The sequence below is a fragment of the Triturus cristatus genome, chromosome 5_1, assembly GCF_964204655.1.
Source record: "Triturus cristatus chromosome 5_1, aTriCri1.1, whole genome shotgun sequence".
Lineage (NCBI taxonomy): Eukaryota > Metazoa > Chordata > Amphibia > Caudata > Salamandridae > Triturus > Triturus cristatus.
The window spans coordinates 963,711,528-963,732,108 of NC_140587.1; positions in this window are offsets into that span (position 1 = coordinate 963,711,528).

Here is a 20,581-nt window from a genome sequence, read left to right on the forward strand (position 1 = left end):
CAAAACACATTCAACAAAGGAACCTCTGCTCTAGAGTGGCACTTCAACTAAAAATACCAAGATACAAGAAAAAAGCCATGGGTGGCATATGCTTCTCTGTTCAAGAAGCTAAACTATGGAACTCTTTACCCACCCAACATAATATCCACAGATAACCTCCTTATCTTCAGAAAACTACTCAAGAATTGGCTCTTCCCCACATAACCACCATATGCAAACAGAAATATACAGCATATCTCTCTGTACTTAAGCATTTATTTGTACTATAGATATGTACCTATATATGTGTATTCCTTTGTATAAACGTGTGGAATAATTATGTTGAAAAAATGTACATATTACCGATAGTTAAATTATTCAATGTTTTTAGCATGTATATAAGTGACTACATGAATAATTAAATCTTTTATCATAACTATCTGCAATTGCTTCACTATTGATCTACAAATATATATACATATAATGCTACTACCTGCATAAATGTCCATGTATAAACACAATGGACAGCTATTGGACAGCTGATATGTACATAATTATAAACAATGATGGACATTGAATCCTAAATGAAATCGATAATTAGCAAAATATGCACAAATCACTTTTTAATGGGATAGACTTGTGCTGTCTCATCAATACTGTCATGAAGAATCGGGTTCTTATAATTCATTTATTATTTTCTTTCCTCTTTAATTTGTGTTCAATGCGAAACCTTGACATGTAGTTCTTCACAGCCTAGTGTTTTACATTTATACATTGTTCTTATCATATTCAAGTTAACCATGATATGCGTTCCCTCTTGTGTTTAGAATCCACTGTCTAGCAACTAATGTGATGGTGAAACAGCAACTTCATGTATTAAACGCACTTGGAATAATCATAAAACCGAAGTATTTTACTAGTATGTTGCAAATTATTCCTCAATGTCTGTTTGGAATTCTGCCAGAATGCAACAAATCTATCTGAGAAAAATGGCAACAATGTGTACTTCACAAAATGAAATGTATTGCTGGATAGATAACATGTATACAACACGAGTAAGGTTTAGTCTGGTTGTAATGGTTGATACTGTAAAAGGACTATGGTCCTGAAATCTATTTAAGGACTAGCCAAATGCGTGGACTCTATGGTCCTGTGGAAGGCAAAATGCCAAAACGAGCAGACTGTTCCCTGTTTGCACTGGTAAAATGAAATTAAATAAAAAATATATGTGAAGAGATGCCCTGTGGTGCCTCTTTGCTTTCTTGCCATATCCCTCTGTAATAATCTCTGCTGTGGATTAGGTGTGAAGGATCGTTTTAGAATATATATATATATAGGTCTAGTATAGGCGAGTCCTGTTTGCTTTTCCAATGTTTGTTTACCTTTCCTCCACTTCTCCAAGTCATTTGAGTGACTTTGTGAGACCAAAAAGCGCTACACAGTATGTGACATCATAAACATGGAATGGTCATTTTGCCCTGGTTCCAGATCACCAATCAATTCACCTCTAGAGTTTCCATGCAGAGCTGGATGGCCGAGAATGGTGCTGTGATTGAATTGCAAAGGACCCTGGAGCGGCGTGTGGACACTACACATTATGGGACCTTCCAAAACTCAGTAGTTAGTGAACATAATTATCCTCTGTGAATAATAATGTACTTGAACAAAATATGATCTAGTTGAATAATTAGTTAATGTGTAACCAGGTGGTCAGCATTCTTATTCCATCATCCACACTTACACAAATTGTGTGATTCTCTGCAAGTGATTTACATCTATCTATCTCCTACTGCTCCATAGTCAGGTGCATGATGCGCAAATCACCTTACACTGACTCCTTGCAGGAGTCATTTTCCCCTCATAAATCCATGCCTACAAGACTGAAGTGTTCAAATTTATAAAGCCAAATGCTTTGCTATCACAACCTGTTGGGCGGGCATCTGGGGCTATGTCGATGTGACCACTCTCCAGATAGCGGAAAACAGATTTTTTAGATTTTTATTGGCTGTCCCGGAGAGTGAGTCTACTTTTAACTGCTACATGGTACTTGGTTTACCATATATAACAGATGTTATTTGTATTCAACCAATACTTCTCTGGCATCGTATCTGGACCACAGAGCAGACCATTTTGAATCGCCGAATGATCACCGATTGCTGCGGGCTGGATGTGGCTCTCTGTATAGGCTGGCTGAAATATGTTAGAGATTTTTTGCGCAAAATGGGCCACCAGGAATATTTTGATAACCCATCCATTTTAATCAACTCAAACAAGAAAGTATTTAAACAAAGTTCTCTCCATTTTGTTAAAAATCTTAGATTTAATTTATAGATTACTAAAATTGCAGTTCTTGCCCATCAACACATCCTGATCTCTCCCAAGATGCAGCCCTATTTAAAACTGGTTACCTCTGATTACAACAGATTTTTGCTCACCCGTTTTAGGTTGGGCATTATTCATAGATCACTCAGCTTCCAAGCCAGAAATGACCGGTCTAGAGTGCTAATCAAATGTCCTTGTGATGAGATATTAGTTCAGACCACTATGCATGTTTTATTTTTCTGTAAACTTTAGCAAGTTCAGAGGAAGAGATGGATACTCCCTGTCCTTAGATCATTAGGCTTGCGTCAAATTCGCCCTGCATTTTTGGTCATGCAATCGCTTGGGGAAGAACTTCTAATTTTATCTGTATCCGCATTTTTAAAGTCGGTCTTCACCTGTAGAAAGACTATGTCTATGTAAACTGTGGCTTTAATCCTGAGAATTTAATGATTAGCTAATTTTTGCTGTTGCCCACCCAGTTTCCTAAGTGAATGTACTTTTATACGTCATGTTTTAATTTATTCTTATTGTGCTTTTATGATTATTTCACTAATAGTCGAATAAAGCTTGATTTGATTTGATTGATTTGACTGAAGTGTTATAGCAATAATCACCCTTTGAGAACATATAACACGTACATGGAACAACTTTAACGACATGTGCCATCGATTTGTGATCTGCTAAAAAGTGGTATCCTTTGATGCAGGTTAAACCACCCCAGATTTATTAGTCTCATTCAGTGATTTATAATGGAAAAATTAATACAACTACAAGAATGATACTGGATTGATGACTCTGGAACCTGCATACCTTGGTTTTTGGCACTTGATTAAAAAATGATTCTGACGCTGCTAAGATCCTTTTATCTTCCTGAAACTCATACTAACATACTTTGCAAACACCCAGTGACCTCATAGGTAATGTTGACATTATGTATACATTGAGTGGGACAGACCTCGTACATCATACATCATACTCCAAGCCCTTGCTAGAGCGCTTGGCAGCCTCTAGTATGTATGTCTAAGCATTAGAAGTAGGAAGGCTCGCCCCCTGCTCTGCTCACAATCCCCAGACCCTGCTGCTGCCTACTCACAATGTGTGGGCAGGCGAACCATTTCAGGTGCTCCTCAAGCAGCTACAAAATTGTGATTGCCTCTAATAAGCACAATTATTTAATACAACCATATTACAGAAAAGCCCCCACCAGGTACACAGTGAGACTGGTCTGGGACACCATGGAAAAAAAAGCAACATTACCAAAAGTATGAAAAAGCCATGGACTAGCAGCATGAAACACAAAGGAATCTAGCGCTTGACTTCTATGTGCAATGTTTGCTAACAGAGCATGGCAGAAGCAGGGGCAAGTGTAAGCTCAATTTTCTCTTCTAAAACAAGTTTTCATGTCAGGAAAAAAACACAGCCGTACTTGGGAAGCATTATTTAATTAACAAGCTGCCTGTTGAATATGAAATCCCTTTTTACAATGCAGAATTCTAAGTGATGTTATATTTTGTGATGTTGTGTTAATTAGATTAGTAAGGAACAGTTCAGAATATATAGATTTTTTTTTACAACCTTTGGTTAAGAATTTACCATCCTATATTCGAGATACGAAGGATCTCCTTAATAAACTGGAGGATATTGAGTGGGCCTTGGAGTTCAAGTTTGTCACATTAGATGTTAGCTTACTATATATGTGCATTCCTCTTGAAAAAGGCATATCTCCATTAGAATCTTCACTTTTATACAGAGATGCTACACTCTATGAACACACATTAATGCTCTTGGACTTAACACCTGTAGTACTTGAAAACATTTTTTTTTAAAACAATGCTGACTGGTGCCATCAGGAATTGGGAGATGCCATGGGTTCAAACTTTTCCACTTCTTACGCTAATCTGTATATGGGCAATCTGAAAACGCACATATATGGTCCACCTGCGCACCAGACATGACACAACATTTTATAAACTGAGGATGTTACATTGATTATATTTTTGTTATCTGGACAAGTAACAACACCAAATTAAGAAACATTTCTTTGGTACCTGAATAAGAACAGATACAATTTACACATCACATGAGTGATAATGAAATTTACTTTCTTGATGTGATAATTTACACAGATGGTCATAAAATAGCCTCATGACTGTTCAGAAAAGCCACAGCTTTGCAATTCTATTTTGAACTTGACCAGTGTCATCCGAAGACACAGATTGATGCAATCCCCTTAGAAGAAATTATACGCTTGAGACGCAGCTGGTGTGTAGGAATACACAGGGGGAATAATTCAAGGCGGAGTAAATCCAAGTGTGGTATCAGACCGGCGTAAGTCCGGCGTGATCACGCCGGTCTGATACCAAGCTTGGATTCACTCCCCCTTGAATTATACCCCCTGAACATTCCTACGTTCTTCACTTCAAACGACTGCACACCGCAGCTTTTCTCCTCACTGCTTATCCCTGCAGTACCATTCCGACCATCTCCGGCCTTCTTTCCAGTGACCCCCGCCGCAGCCTTCTCAGAGATTCTACCAGACTCATGGATACATCCTGACTCAGCTTGACCTAACCTATGCCCTCGCACGTCTCCGTATTAGACAACCAGCATCGCCCAAAGTCACTGTTATAAATAACTGTAACCTGGTCCTGATGATGGCCTACACATTTCTACAGGCCGAAACGCCGTAAACTCTTACAGCCATAATTACGGCGCTATTCCTTCGAGGACACCCACCAAAAAACCCTCTGTATATATTAACATTTATTGTTTTGGTATCTCTAAAATGTAAATTCTGTCACCAATTGTTTTTTGTTTGCACCCCTTCGTGTCGCTGTACATACTTCCTTATGTGTCACTTGCGCCGTTCACTATTTCCCGAGCACTTGTGCACAGTATTCCACAGGTTACATGCCATTTAATGTAACGCAGTGCTTTTCTCATACATGTCTGAATATATGAAGCACTATACAATACAAATTCACGTTGTCGCATTGAATTTTTGTCTCCCTGCTTTTTGCCCTTGAGCTCCTAGCAATTAATTGACCCTTAACTTACACCCTTTGAGACATTGTTTTATGTTACACATGTTGGCCCTGGTCTCTATAGGGTTTATGGGCTACCTCCTGTAGTCTGATATATCTACAGAACAATCCATGCCGGCTTGGATTTAGAACTTACACCCTTTTTTCAATAACTGTTCCTTACTTACCTTATTCGGTTTATGTATGGGCCTCTGGGGAAAACAACAAAATAATCATTTATTTTAGGGTTGAAAGATTAACAAAAGGACATGTTTTAATGTTTCCCTCACCAACATGGATAGGACCTTTATATGTTACGTTTGTTCCCACAAACAGCTTTTTAAAATGTTTGCTTAATGAACACAGTTTTTTTTGCCCTTCTTCTCTTACATTTTCAGATAGGCGCTCACTAAGGTTTCCTTTCCTTTATTAGGCACGTTTGGATGCTGTCTACAACATTTTCTTAGGTAAGAATTAACCTGAACTATAAATATATATACCATACTCTTTTTATTGGCCCTCGTGTACACAAATATTGCAGAAATTATGTTTTGAGTATTTCAATACTGTGGGAAGGTTTATTTCACTTACCTTTCTACAAGGCCCTCCCGTTTCTATATCTGCAGACTAGCTCAAATTCATACGGTTTCTTTTTTCTTTTTACTCAGACAAGGAAATGATGTGTTATATGAAAATCGCACCTCAGAGGATCTTTTTGCTTGATGTGCACTTAATTACTTTTTACGGCACCTCAGTACAGTAATTATTAAAGGCTCACTTAATGCTAATCAAGTGATATGTGAGTGTTATAATTGGTCCATACATAGTCTGGCACATCTTAGACCTTATTTACTGTTTATACTGATTTTTATTATTTTTTTCTGTGGTGAACCCAATGGTTTTTTTCTGTTCTTTTCTACTAGTGGCGCCGGAAGCCACATTACTTCCTTAAAGTACCGTTCACAACGTTTCTGCAGCACTGAATAACAGAATACACTTGGCAGCCTTTTTGAAAAAATCAGTACTTAACGCAGTTTTCCTATCTAAAGATGGGCCATATGTTAAAACCTTTTCTCTGATTTAGAAACGTGTTTCCATCCTAGTAAATAATATTAAGATTTACTAATCAATTTGCATATGCATTGGAATACAACCTAGTTTGACTTTCTTCTTTCTCTAGTGATATTGGAGGTTGCTATTCATTGCTAGAAAGACTATTCTCCCACGTATATAGCTAAGCACTGGGCAGGGTGCAGTGTAAGTAAAAGGCAGGACATATACTGAGGTGTGTGTTATGTTCTGACAGTGAAAAACACATTTCTTTTTCACTGGTGAAAGACCATTCTGCACATAGGACAGAATGGGGGAGGCTGGGTGTTGTGTTTGTTAGCCTAGTTTCCTATAAGTTTAAAATTGAAAGGTGAAGTTTAGTATGTATGAACTCACAGTGTCATAACACATCTTTCTATGAAAGTGTTTTTGTCACTGTGTGTTCAGAAGCCACTTTTTTAGAAAGTGGCTGAGTTTTGTGCTTTAAGCATTTCTGTGTGTCTCTGCTGAATGTGGATTGACTGTCTGGATCTGAGAGGTGCGAGGAGCTGGGAGAGGTCTTGACCCAGGGAGGGGTTGAGATGGCACCAGGCTGTCCGGCATCTGGGGAGTAGGGGAGGAGCAGCCCGGGAGGTGAAAAGGCCTGGGCTCGTGCTATAAACCAATTGACCAATCTCCTGCTGAGCTATTAAGGATCAGACCCCCAGTATCAAAGGGAAAAATGTGACACTGAGAGGGAGACATCCAGAACTGATTTAGACAGGGGTCAGGGACCCCTGAGCACAACGAACTTCAAAGGCATGAAGGGGTATAACTGAGAGAACTGAAACCTCTAGAATTTGGTGTAGTTTTGAATTGTGAAATGGACAGGTCGAGTTTGCAAAGGCTTTGACCTCTTTCATGGTCAAGAAGAACCTCTGCCAAGGAAGAGGTTGCTGAAGAGACTGCTGAATAGGACTGACCCTTGCTTCGTGATCTGGGGCTGGCCTGCAGTTTGTAGCTTTTACTAAGGAAGAGACTGAAGAGACATTGCAGTGGGTGGTGTCCCCCTTCTTGAACAAGACTGTGCTGTGTCCTGAACCCCTAGGGCCCGAGGTGAGCTGGCTCCCTGTTTGGTAACACAGGAACATAAAGGTTTCCGGAGAAGTTCCAAGCAACACGGTGTGCACATGCTTTTGCAGCTTGATCTTGGGCACACTGGAGTAAAGTGAGACTCGGAGGCACAGGGTGCGTGTCGTGGTGCAGCCGAGGCATTGTTGAAGAGCGCCTAGTCATTGTGTGCACTGGGATAAGAGGTGAGACTCAGACGCGGATGGTGCAGCCGAGGCATTGGTGAAGAGTGCCTGGTCATCGTGTGCACCGGGAGAAGAAGTGAGACTCGGATGCGCAGGGTGCGTGTCGTGGTGCAAGCCGAGGGGTTGGTGAAGAGCGCCTGGTCGTCGTGTGCACTGGGAGAAGAAGTGAGTCTTGGATGCGCAGGGTGCGTGTAATGGTGCAAGCCGAGGCGTTGGTTAAGAGCTCCTGGTCGTTGTGTGCACCGGGAAAAAGAAGTGAGACTCAGACGCCCAGGGTGCATGTCGAGGTGCAAGCCGAGGCGTTGGTGAAGAGCACCTGGTCATCGTGTGCACCAGAGAAGAGGCAAGTTTTGGACGCGTAGAGTGTGTGTCGAGGTGCAATCCGAGGTGCAGGTGAGGAGTGCCTGGATAGTGTGTGTACCGAAATCGAAGTAAGTCTCCACAGTGCTGAGGGTGGGTCTCGGTGTCCACTGAGACTGCCGGAAGGAGGGTCAGGTCATTGGACCCTCAGAGCGAAACAGTATCGGCCCGGACTGGCCGCACCGGAGGAGCGGAGCCGCCGGTCCGAGCTCGCCGTGCCCATTGACGGAGTTTGGGATCAAGGCCCAAGTCGCTGATGGAGGAGAGGAGACTGGGGTCGAGCCCCCCAGGTAACGTGGATCACCACCTGGGGTGGGGTGAGGGCTCTGAGGGACACTTTCTTGGCCTCTTGCTTCTGTCTTCTGCACAAGCCTGTTGCTTCAGCTCGGATCGAGGCCCATGCTGGCCCAAGGAGGGGCAGTACTGGGGCCAGAGTGAGAAGCGGTACTTTTGTGTCATCATTGATCCCTGTTGGGGGCAACTGTTAACGGAGCACCTAACTGTCGTATTACACTTTGCATTGCTGCGAATAACGAACTATCGAACTTTAGTATGACTCCTGACCTTATTTGTGCCTGACAAACTACATGCTTGGTGCGCTACGTACTGCGTTATTTTTCCCTTGCAGAGTACATGATCGTAACGTGGCACATTGCAATATTTCTTCATCGCACAGTAAGTTATTATAACGTATTGCATTGCATTATTTCTTCATTGCGCAGTACATGATTGTAGCGTGATGCACTGCTTTGTTTCTTCCGTGCACCGGGCATGCTGGTAGTGATACGCATTGCATTATTCCTTCTACTGCAAATTACATGATTGTGGCGCTACATGTGGCATTGTTTCTCTATTGCACAGTATAGGAGTATATTGTTAAGCATTGCAATATTTTGTTTCTTTTGCAACGTGTGTGATTCTAGCAATAGGACCTGCCGAACCTTTTGGATATGGTTAGGAGTAAGCGTAACTGTTGGTTAGAAGTGGTGGTTGGGATTAGAACCTACCAATCCACCGGAAGGAATACTACCCATTATTATATGTTGGTTTTGTATTGTGTGCCATATTGTATATCTTCGTATATAAAGATTATACTTGTTTTATAAAAATGTGTGTGGAGTCTATTTGTGGTGACATCATTGGGTTGCTGTGAGTGTGGTTGCACATACTATATACTTGTGCCTTAGAGATAAGCCTGGCTGCTTGTGCCAAGCTACTAAGGGGGTGAGCAGGGCTATCTCAGACGGTGTCCTTACTTAGCCTAATGTTGAAACGAGGGGTCCGGACCTCGCACCTAGAACCCCACTTCCAACAGGGTCTAACAAAAGCACAATATTGCACACTACAATACCTCTTTTACTTTGGGCTTGACTGTAATGGATTGACATCACAACCTCTCTCATCTTGGTTCTTTCTGTATTGAAGCACGAGTGTTGACTTTAATCGCAATATCTACATTTTCACAACTGGCATTAACTCATCACTTTTTTTGCTCCTTCACAGTCTTTGTTTAAACTCTTTTTATTCTAATTTTCAATTTTTATATTTCATGTAACTTTGAAATACATTTTAATTGTACGTTCTCATATCGCAATTTCACAGCGCTGAAAAAGTCACATATGTGATGAAACATGTGTAAGGTGTTGGCTGTTTTTTGAAGCAAGAACCTGCAAAAGTGAACTGTACAGAAGAATACAAGAATATTGAATGTGCCAATAAATCGTAGTTCTATGCTAACGAAATCCTTATTGTTTGTCTCTTACACTCTTGTGATACTTATAGAGTGTTTGGGTTTCTGATTTCATAAACTATGTAATTCTCCAGGAGTGCTGCATGCCCTGGGTTGCACCATAGAGGTCTCTGGAGCTCCATTTCCACCTTCCAAGAGCATGTCTGGAGACACACTCACTATGCCAAATTTCCAAGGAGGAGTACACAGAGGCCCAGATTTGCTTAAAAGGCATGCAACACAGCAAGACAACTTCCTGCTCTGTGTGACAGTGAGGCGACAGGAACACACAATATCTACTAATATATGACGCTTTCCAGCTCTTTCCTTGTGTTGGAGCACTGAGTGCTTCCTAGTGCCAACACAGGCACCCTTGTACCATTGTGCAAGGATGCCTGTGGTACAAGCAGGATTATTTTTGTGCAATTATCAGAGGCATTTCCCTCTTTCTTAGTGTGCTGTGCTGGAGAATGCATCACATGCAGGAAGAGGAAATGACAAGGAGAAATAAACATATTTTTCCTCATTACACTTCTGTTGGGAAGGCGTACCATTTTTACCTATTTCCAGGTTTACTACTCTTAGTAAATCTGGAAATGTGTTAAACTTCATGGGTGGATGCATGGAAACGCCCACACTCCACCCATGGAATGCCTTCCCAATGCAGAGTAACACAAGGCAGTGACTTGCGCTGTCTTGCGTTACTCTAGATTTACTAAGCCACACAGAGCCATGCAAGGTGGCTTTGCATGGCTTAGTAAATTTGACTTAAGGTCTTGTGTTGGCTAACGTCAGCTTGTGTGACACAAGGGGCCACAAACCCTTAGTACATCTGGGCCTTAGTTCGTCCTTCCAGGGTCTACCATAAAAGACGTGTACTCTTTTGCAAAGTTCTCGTCAGCAGTGCACACAATTAAACCTGACTTTAATGTACTTTATGCCTACATTTATGCATAAGCAATGGGTTTTACACAAGGGACCACCTATATTTTGCTTCCTTTCTATAAAATCAAATTACACTAAAAACATTAAGGTCACATAATTCAGTACATACACATGTTATTGTTCTCTTGTTCTCCCAGTCCTATTTCTAGAATTCAGCAGGGTCTGGTGTCAGGCAACATTAACTAAGGTATAAGGTATAAGACAAAACAATTATGTGAGAACAAAGAAACCCTTGCTTGTATTTGTCTTTTTTTATTCTGTTCCTCTTCAGAAAAAACAGACAGGGGCAGCCAACACATTTTGCCTAACCATAGGCTTCATCATTGCTCCAAGCATGCAAGAAAGGCATGTAAGTCTACATTCCATACTTACATGATACATAAAGTATTTCATGACATCTAATGTAGAGATCCCAACATTATTAACCACATAAATATACACAATTTTGTTCTTAAGAACCAAGAAATGCTTGAAGTGGCCTAGAGACTTAAAGACAACATATAACATACGCATTCAAAAGCACATTTGAAAACACATATAAAGGAACGCATATAAAAAACATAAATCATAATTTTTAAACACAAAAATCTCAAAAAACACATAAAATGACAAAGAAATGAAGTAGTAATTGTACCATAATATGAGCATCAATAATGATTTAATCCTGGTACGGAGATAATGAAGAGTACGATTACCAGAGTACCACAAATTTCTTTAGTATACCATGGACATTCGTTGTGTTTTTGTGACACTGTGTATTTTCCAGTATGCGATCAAAGCACAGCTTTATATGTTGAATACAGCTTTATTTCGACAACTGGTGTCATAAAAGCTATAAACCATTTTATAAATACAATACAGAATAAATATAACATACAGCAACATAAAAAGTTATATACACAAGCAATACATCAAAATAGACTATCAGACCCTCAACGCGTAGCACAATTGTCGGGTTCAATTAGTTAAGAGTTAATACACATCGTATTGATAAATATATACATTGTATACAGTAAAAATAAGGGGGAAAACTGCGTAATGTTTCATCTTAAAAAGAATCTTTGTAATGGGTTCAGCTAAGAGCCCCTATTGTGCTTGCTAAAGGGGTCTAGCCTTTCTTTCAATAGCAACAGAAATTCTTAACAGATAAAGTGCATGTGCATGAGGTCTGATTTTGTAACTTGGCCAAGTGACCTGGGAGCCCTGCGGTAGTTTCATCACAGCCTCGATCGAATTAGTGCTGTGCCGCTCTTGAAAGGGCTTTCCATCTAATAGGCCATGCCTGGCGAGAAACTTTGCCATGCAACATGCAAAAAATGGTCTGGGATTAGACCTAAAGATGCGCAGGCCTGCCCGATAGTTCTGTGTGCCCAGTTGTTGACAAATCGGTTTTAACCACTTGGCCCTCAAGATGTTGTACGCTGGGCAGGTGAACTTAACATGGGCAACACTTTCTAGCGGGGCTCTGTAACATGGGCAATCTTTTAATGTCTCATTGCGTGGGTGCCATTTTGCAGTCATTTTAAGGACAGGAATACTTCCGAACCTAAAATGTATGTACAACATCCTGTCCCTGGGGACCTTGATTGTGTATAAAAAGAGCTCTAAATATCTAGTCTGTGTAGATACAATTCTGCAGCTAATCTGCCCACATTAGGTTTGCAGCTTTCCCGTTGTTCCACCCATTCCCAGTACAAAAATTTGAGCTTGTCTTTCTTTCGGGGTTCCTGCCTTTCCCAGTGCGCTTGGAGCCCTATGGCTGTCAACATTCTTTTAACGTTTGAAATCCAGCCTATTTTGTGACCAGTGTCTAACCGTATGATCTCAGTAAGGGCTTCAGTGCAGGGGAGAAGCTCTGGGGTCCACCCAATATGACCCCAAAAGAGCAGTGGGCGCAAACTGGCTATGTCACCGATTGACCACCTGCCCATATCAAGCAATAAGGGGGTAAGGGGGACAATTTGGGGTAGCATCACCTGGTCTCCAAAGAACTTATACTCAGATCTGTAAAGATCGTCGACCTTTTCAAATGCCCATACCTCTGCTCCGTATTGAGCTGAGCTGACTGCTTTTGCGTCGTAGACTTGAAGGGCAGGGTCTACCAACCTAGAATGAGAGGACCGATGTTCATTTCCCTGTGCTCCAGCCACTCGTTAGTGCCCCAGCAGCATGTTTGCTAGGTGGGGCCTCTGTGACATTTTGTCAGAGAGTCTGACACCTACATAGTCAAAGGTGTCTACCCTTTCCAGGGATGTCCCACCCAGCAAAGGGCTGCTCTTGTACGACTTATTGCAATTGAAGGCCATGAATTTGGTTTGAGGTATTTATGACCAACCCCGATCATCACAAAAAAGTTGGAACCTATTTATTAAGCGCTGCAACCTTACTGGGGTCTTAGACACCAGCAGGGTGTCATCGGCAAACAGGAGGGTCAGTACCTTATCGCCCCCAGAGTTGGTGCATCTGCTGGGTCTTCATGCAGAAAGCTGACCACCCCATTCATATAAAGAGAGAATAGGGTGGGCGCCAAAACACAACCCTTTCGGAGTCCTCTGTGGACCGGGATGCATTCTGTTAGTTGTCCTTCCACCCCCCCATCTAACCTGGGCTTAGTTGCCCTCATGTAACTGGACCAGCAATTTGAGGATAAAGGGGGGAGTGCCCACCTCACTAAGCATTGACCACAGCTTATTTCTAGGGACCAGGTCAAAGGCAGTCTTTAAATCAATAAATGCGAGATAAAAACTGCCCTTGCAATCACCACTACCTTCCAATAGATAAGCAGCAGTCTAAACACCTGGTCCATCGTTCCAATCTTTGGCCTAAAGTCGGTCTGGTACTGAAAAAAGATGGCTTCATCCTCGGACCATAGCTGTATCCTCTGCAGAAGAACTCTGCCAAAGACCTTCTGCAGAGCATCGATCAAACTAATGGGGCTATAATTGGAAGGGTCGTCTCTGGCTCCCTTTTTATAGATAGGGACCACCTCAGAGATCTTCCAAGACCCAGGGACCGGGGCTCCACTAGCTATACTATTTACCAGGAGTAGGATATAACGTGCCCAATTTGAAGGGTCGACGAGAAAGAGATCGCCTGGCAGGCTGTCTGGTCCTGCTGCTTTGGAGGGCACTATTTTACTTATTGCGGCCTCTACCTCCGCTAGGTCAAAATGCTCATCATCTGTGAGGCACCAATTTAAATCATCGAGCTCCACGGATGGCATGGCCTCTGGTGTTGGGTAAATCTTTCTGAAATTATCATGCCATACCTGGTCTGTGATGTGGTTTGTGGGAGAGCGTACGCCTGACTTACTGCCCCAGGGGACTAAGGTCCAAAAGAGATAGGTGTCCTTGGCTGATCTTGATTCCCTGAGTTTCTGCCAGCGTGATTCATCCCATGCTAACTTCGCCTCCTGCAAAGCATCTCCATAGCACTACCTGGCAGCTTGAATCAGGGGGCAGTTCTTATGTTTAATTGCTGCAGCTAGGGGCAGTCGTTTACACCTACAGTTTTTTATGTACCACACGTACGGCCCTTTAGTGGGCATGCTGGATTTGTTGCCCAAATTGGGAGCTAGAAAATATGCACTAATTCGGTTGACGGTGCGCAGGTGGACATTAGGTGCATCCGTCAACCCACTTGCGCTATAGCCCGCAGCCTGGAGCTGTAATGTGCCTACAGCCAAATACTGGTAAGGTTTTGTCCATTAATGTATATTCTGGCTTCTGAGTGTGGGATGTCTGCGACCAACTGACTGGGTGGACTGTATTATTTTGATATTGTTTTAGTGGCTGCTTTGCCTCACAATATTCTTTTCTTGCCCCCCCCTCTATTGGTTGACATTATGGACATGATCATCCTTAAGTTGATGGCACTTGTGTACCTGTCGGACACCCCATCCACATCCCTGAGCATGCATAGTGTGTACTACTCGCAGTGTTTGAATCACTCTCTGTTTCTTTTTCACTCAGTTTGAGGTGTCTGTCTTCTGCTTTTATTTTGCTTTCAAGTCCTTTTTCACATATCCATATTGGTGGACGGTGTGATGTTCTTTGAATTACAAGATGGGAAATGTTTCTATGCCTCCTTCTCCTCTTTTTGTGATTTTCATATTTTTTTAATATGTGTTTTTTCAAATGTGTTTTTGAATTGCACTTTTATATGTTGCCTCTAAACCTCTAGGCTTCTTGAGACATTTCTTGGTTCTTAAGAATGAAATTTTTAATATGCATATATAAATTTGATTAATGGTGTTGAGCTCTCTACATTATACATCATGAAACACTTTCTTTATGTGCCATGTGTGTGCAGGAATGTAGACATATATGTGTTCCTTGCATACCTGCAGCCCTTAGGAAGCCTATGGTTAGGCGATACGCATTGGCTGTGCTTGTCTATATTTTCTGAAGCAGAACAGAATTAAAAAAGAAAAATACAAGCAAGGACCAACTCGTTTTGGTTTCTTTGTCCTCTGCATAAGTCTTTGTTAACATACTTTAGCAATTGTTGCCTCTTATTTTGTGTTGAAATCTGCCTAATGTATGACCAATTTGTAACTGGTCATTTAAGGTGGGCAACTTTGTTTTTAAGACTGTGAATACCTCAGGTGGTGCAGTAAAAGGTCCCCTAGCTGCCAATATTTGTCTTAACTATACAATAAATGCTGGCAATGCTACACCGACAATAAAAAGAAATGTAATTAACACGAAATAGATTCAATATATTAATCTGTTTTACTCATAAAAAGTTTTGCTTTAAATTCAGCCCACTCGGGATAAAAGCAAAAGAAAAGTTAATTATTCACAAAACAGACTCAATATACTGAAATAAAGATTTGTTTTTAAGTCAACAGGCTCGAGGTCAAAAACTTTAATTTTTATTTCACTCTGCATATAAAATATGCAACACTATGTTTTGTTTATATTTCAGCATAGACAGATTATTTCTGAATGACATTTTACTTCACCATCTTCTTTATGTGTTAATTTGAAAACATGTGCAGTACCGAGCCAAGCCAACAGAGGTGATCAAATTCCACTTTTGAAAAATGTTAAGAATTCATTTACTAATCTGGCCTAAAGCCAAATCATCCTTCTTGAAGCACAAAACGTCCTTTAGAAATCTCAATTACCCGTGTTTAGTTAGGCTGAATAATTACTTTGCCAAGTCACAGTTCTCTCATCGCTGCATTCACTGCAATTTTTTCTGGCTTCCTTGCCTTAGCAGTTTTAAACTGGAAATATTATCTAACAGGTCCTCAAAAACAATATTGCAAATCATTCAGACAATAATTTTTAATTGATTTAAAAGACTTGATTCTATAGAGCAGAGTGTTACGGAGGGATATTTTACCAAAATATAGAATATGCTATATCCACCTGCACTTACATCCACCCCACAACATAAACTACCAACATTTTATCAAAGTGAATAGATGTGGATTTAATATACTAAATTCTCACTTTCCTATATTTGCTCATCTTGATGATACATAAGTGCAGCCCACACAAAATCTTTTAAGATTAGTCTATTCTAAATATAAGTCCGTTTTTAGAGGGATGCCACAACTCAGTACAAACTTATGTATATATCATACTTTACTCAAAAACACTACACTTACTAATGTGTTTTTAACAGTCTGGGTTATGTGGTTTTGATCATGATACTAAAGAGCAAGTACAGGAGTTAATATGGTGTTCATGTAGCTTTGACCTGACTGCCGATTGGATGCAGGGTAACAGTCATGTGCGTCTCGCTATAACAGAGTCCCAAATATGGGTAGAAAAATTAAAGGAAGTGTGTTCGGAATCACTCATGGTGCTGAGAGCTGCATTAAATGCATGCATTGTGTAAGAAATTGGGTTATTGGTTGGGTTTGGAATGCATGCCCCACTCAGGTCTCAACCATAATCCTTGACAGTGTGAAACACAAATCACTAAATTAACCTGCCCTTAATCCTCTGGTAGATTGGCACAAAGCAGTTAGGCTTTACTTAGAGGCAATTTGCTAAGTATCTATGCAGCACACAAACCAACAAAATGACAACAGGGGGAGGAGGTACTCATAGTTTTAAGGTATACCTCTTATGTGTTCTCTATTTTTAGCACAGACACGTACTTATTGTACCTGCCATATTTTATTTGTAATCTTTTATGGCTATGGACTGTAAATTATTTTAATGTACTTTTTTATGGGATGTGTATATACATTGTGAATTTATGGTTTTCACATTGTAAAACCGAATAAAGTTTTATGAAATGAAAACTGTATAAGCGAGTATGCTGTGAATATCTCTAGGGCCTCTCTGCAAACTAAGCCATGGTCCAGCACTGTCTGGGTTATGTGGTTTTGATCATGGTACTGGTGATGATCATGGTACTGTGCTGCACCGGGATGTCTATCTGTCCCATTCTGGGAAGATCCTGAAGATTTGGGTTTATTATTACTATACACGGGGCGTGTTGATATTTATTGATAACCAGCGGAAACCATATTGACGACTACCCTATAATACGTGGACGGAATTCTAATTTGATTATCGTTTGGGATGGAATGATTACCAAAAGAGAAGTGTCACGAATAGAAGATTGAAGAAGTTGCGAGACAGTGTGCCCACCAGGCAACGAAACACATGTTGGCTAAGAATTCAATACAATGAAAACAGAAAAGAAGAAATAAAGAAAAGAGAAATAAAAGAAGATTAATTGATTGTCTACTTTGGTTTTTACACACATGTGGACTGTAAATCTAGTGTGTGATGGGGACTGTGTTTTTATTGTTCTGTTGGCCTAGGCTACATCATAGGGAGAAAGGTGGCACTCTCTACCCTTCTGCACCGCTGTCAATACTAGGTACAGGGCCTATCATCCTGTGAACTTTCTCCGGAGGCGCCAATTCCCTATACAAGCACCATCCCCATCAACTTATCTTGGGCACACAAGCCCATTCATGGTCACAAGGAGCTCAAACTTCAGGATTGTCACCTTTTCTTCAAAATGAGTACAGTGTTATGTCAGCCAAGGGTCTAGGGACTTGGAAGACACTTCTTAGGGATCAGTGACTCAATCCAGCATGAGCCAGCAGGACCCAGACAGGTCCCTTTGGAGGACCAGGCAGGTCCAGTTGCAGCAGGTCAGCGGGGCAGGTGCAGGGATGCCTCTGAAGCTTGTTGTATCCCTGTAGCTCACGCAAGAGTTCAGCCAAATGACCCTTGGAGTCACTCTGGTTAGTCTGAGATGAAGACAAGCAGGTCCAATCTTCCTTCTCAGACAGCAATGCAGTCCTACAAGCAACAGGGAAGTCCTCTAATCGCACAGCAGTGCTTCTGAAACTTCACAGGTCTAGGAGTGTTTTAATGAGTGGCTTTGGTAGTCTAAAATGTATGTGTGGTTCAGTCTTTGTGTGTGGGGTCTCCCTGTCCTACTCCTATATCTGGTTCTGGAAATGTATTCCCCTTTTCCTGTCAATGCTCCAAACTGTCTGGGATGACAAAATACATGGCAGGCCTGGTGTCAGATTTCTTTATGACTGCTGAAGGCAAAGCCCTTGAAAGTGTGGAGGTTGCCTAGCAGGCCTCTTTAAAAAAAAGTAGATCAAGTTGGCTAACATAGATCAGAGTAGTACTCTAGGTGTGGGAAAATGCTCTCCATCAAATAGGGTGGTCAACGGCCCTTACAGGAAGCTCCTCTCTGTGGAGTGCAGGAGGCTACCTGAAGTACATGACCTATCAGGCTTTCAGGGCTGGGATCTAATAGGGATCAGCACCCTAAAAGATGTGTGGGTGGACACGACCATGAAGCAATTCCAAGTATTTAGAGTGGAATAAATGATGCCCGAAGGGGAGGCCTTCCACATTTTGCACCTTCGGCATGCTCTATTGAAAGACATCCTGGATGGTACTCAGATTCTGGATGCCAATCTGCTGGAAGATAGAATACTTGAGTGGCCCCTGAGGTGCAAGGCCATATCTCTGATCTATAGAATGCTCATTAACAACTTACCTGATGCCTTGGAGGCTTTGTCGGGACTATGGGAATGGAATATCAGAGAATTCTCAGCTGACGAGTGAACTGAGGCACTCTTGGGTCTTGGAAAGGTGGTGATTAAAATAGTGTTTTGCCTTGTTCAATAAAAAATCCTGCATAAGATGTACTATGCTAGATTGCTGCTGACTAAGATTGGTTGAGCTGACATTGATAAATGTCTCAGAGGCTGTGGGTGGAGTAGAACTTTGTTGCTTATATTGTAGGACTGTCATACCCTGCACCCATATAAGAGGAGAGTTGTAGAAACACTGGCAATGTTTACAGGACTGTCATACACCCTGGAAGGTAAGTTTTGACCCTTGAGCATTTGGGGCTACAAGGACTGTAACAGGTATAAATGCCTGTTTTCAGGTTAGGTTTAGTGGTAGCCCTAAGCAATGTTGCATAATTAAGGGGCTCTCAGACATTACCCCAAATGTAGCGATGGAGTGCAGACATAGACTGGTACATGAGGACTGAGCAATTTATATATGAAGGGAGAGGATGCCAGCAAAAAATCCCAAAAATATAGGGCCTGTGGAGATACTACTGTGGCCTCCCATAGTTCTAAATATGAGGTTAGGTCCCACTAAGCCCTCAGGGCGTGCTGGACATTATACTACTTGTATGATTGATTTCCAATGTTACGGTATTGCTATGACTGACTGAGCTAAGCATCACACTTTGCAAGCTATAATGCTGATTGTCTTTATGCATTAATAAAAAAGAACATTAAAAATAGGAAATTGGAAGTGGGACATGTCCTCTTAAGAATGCCTTTGGGCCATGCCACTTGCTTATTTTTGGATGAAAAGAAATTAGGCACTGAGCAGTCTATTTTGTATCTGTATTTCGCTACAAAAAGACACAGGCAACGAATAGTCTTTCCGTCCTCTTAGCAGGACAGATTGGAGGGTTCTCCCCCAAACCTCATGCCCAACATAACAGAAAGACCACTAGAAACCAAGGATTGGTATCCAAAAAAGTAATGTTGTGGAGCGCGAGCCCTCTTTGGCATTGTGCACCAAATCTGGATATAGGATAGTCATTTTTCTCCTCAGGAGAGGCAGAAATGGCTCTCAAAGACTTATTGACTCCCCAACTCTATGCTAGGTATATGGAAGCATATCAAAAGAAGTGTCTGCTTGCCACTCTCCAGGAAGTGCTGATAATTACATTGTTGAAGCCCGGTAAGCTGCCCAATAGTTGTGACTCCTACAGGCCCCTATCGGTTATCAACCCTGATGCCAAGATATTGGCAAAGGTCAAAGCCACTCTACTCCATCTCCCATTGCCAGCAATGGTACAGCCGGTCCAGTCAGGGTCTGTGCCGGCTCGGTCCACCTCGCATAATTTGCGTACGCTGTTCACTGTGCTGTATATTTTAGAGCCAGAGTTGCCTACTGTGACGTTGTTATTAGACGCCGCAAAGGCCTTTAATTCAATTTCATGGAAGTATATGTTTGTGGTACTACATTGCATGGGAGTGCGGGGGCATACACTAATTGGATCAAGCTTTTGTACACAGACCCTGTGGCACATGTACGTGTTAACGGGCACACATCCGGGACATGTGTGATACATTGCGGTACGAGGCAAGGGTGCCCCCTGTCACCGTTATTGTTTGCGGTGGTCCTTGAGCTGCTTGCCTGTATAGTATGACAGAGGCATGCAGCAGCATTGCTGCGCTTTCACCAGCGGCCGCTTGCAGTATCCATGTACGCTGATGACATGGTGCTGTACGTGAGGGAGCCTGAGCTACACCTGGAGAAGCTTATACGAGAATATGTGAGATTTGAGTTGTACTCAGGATGGATATTAATTGATCCAAGTCTATTATTCTTCATTTGACT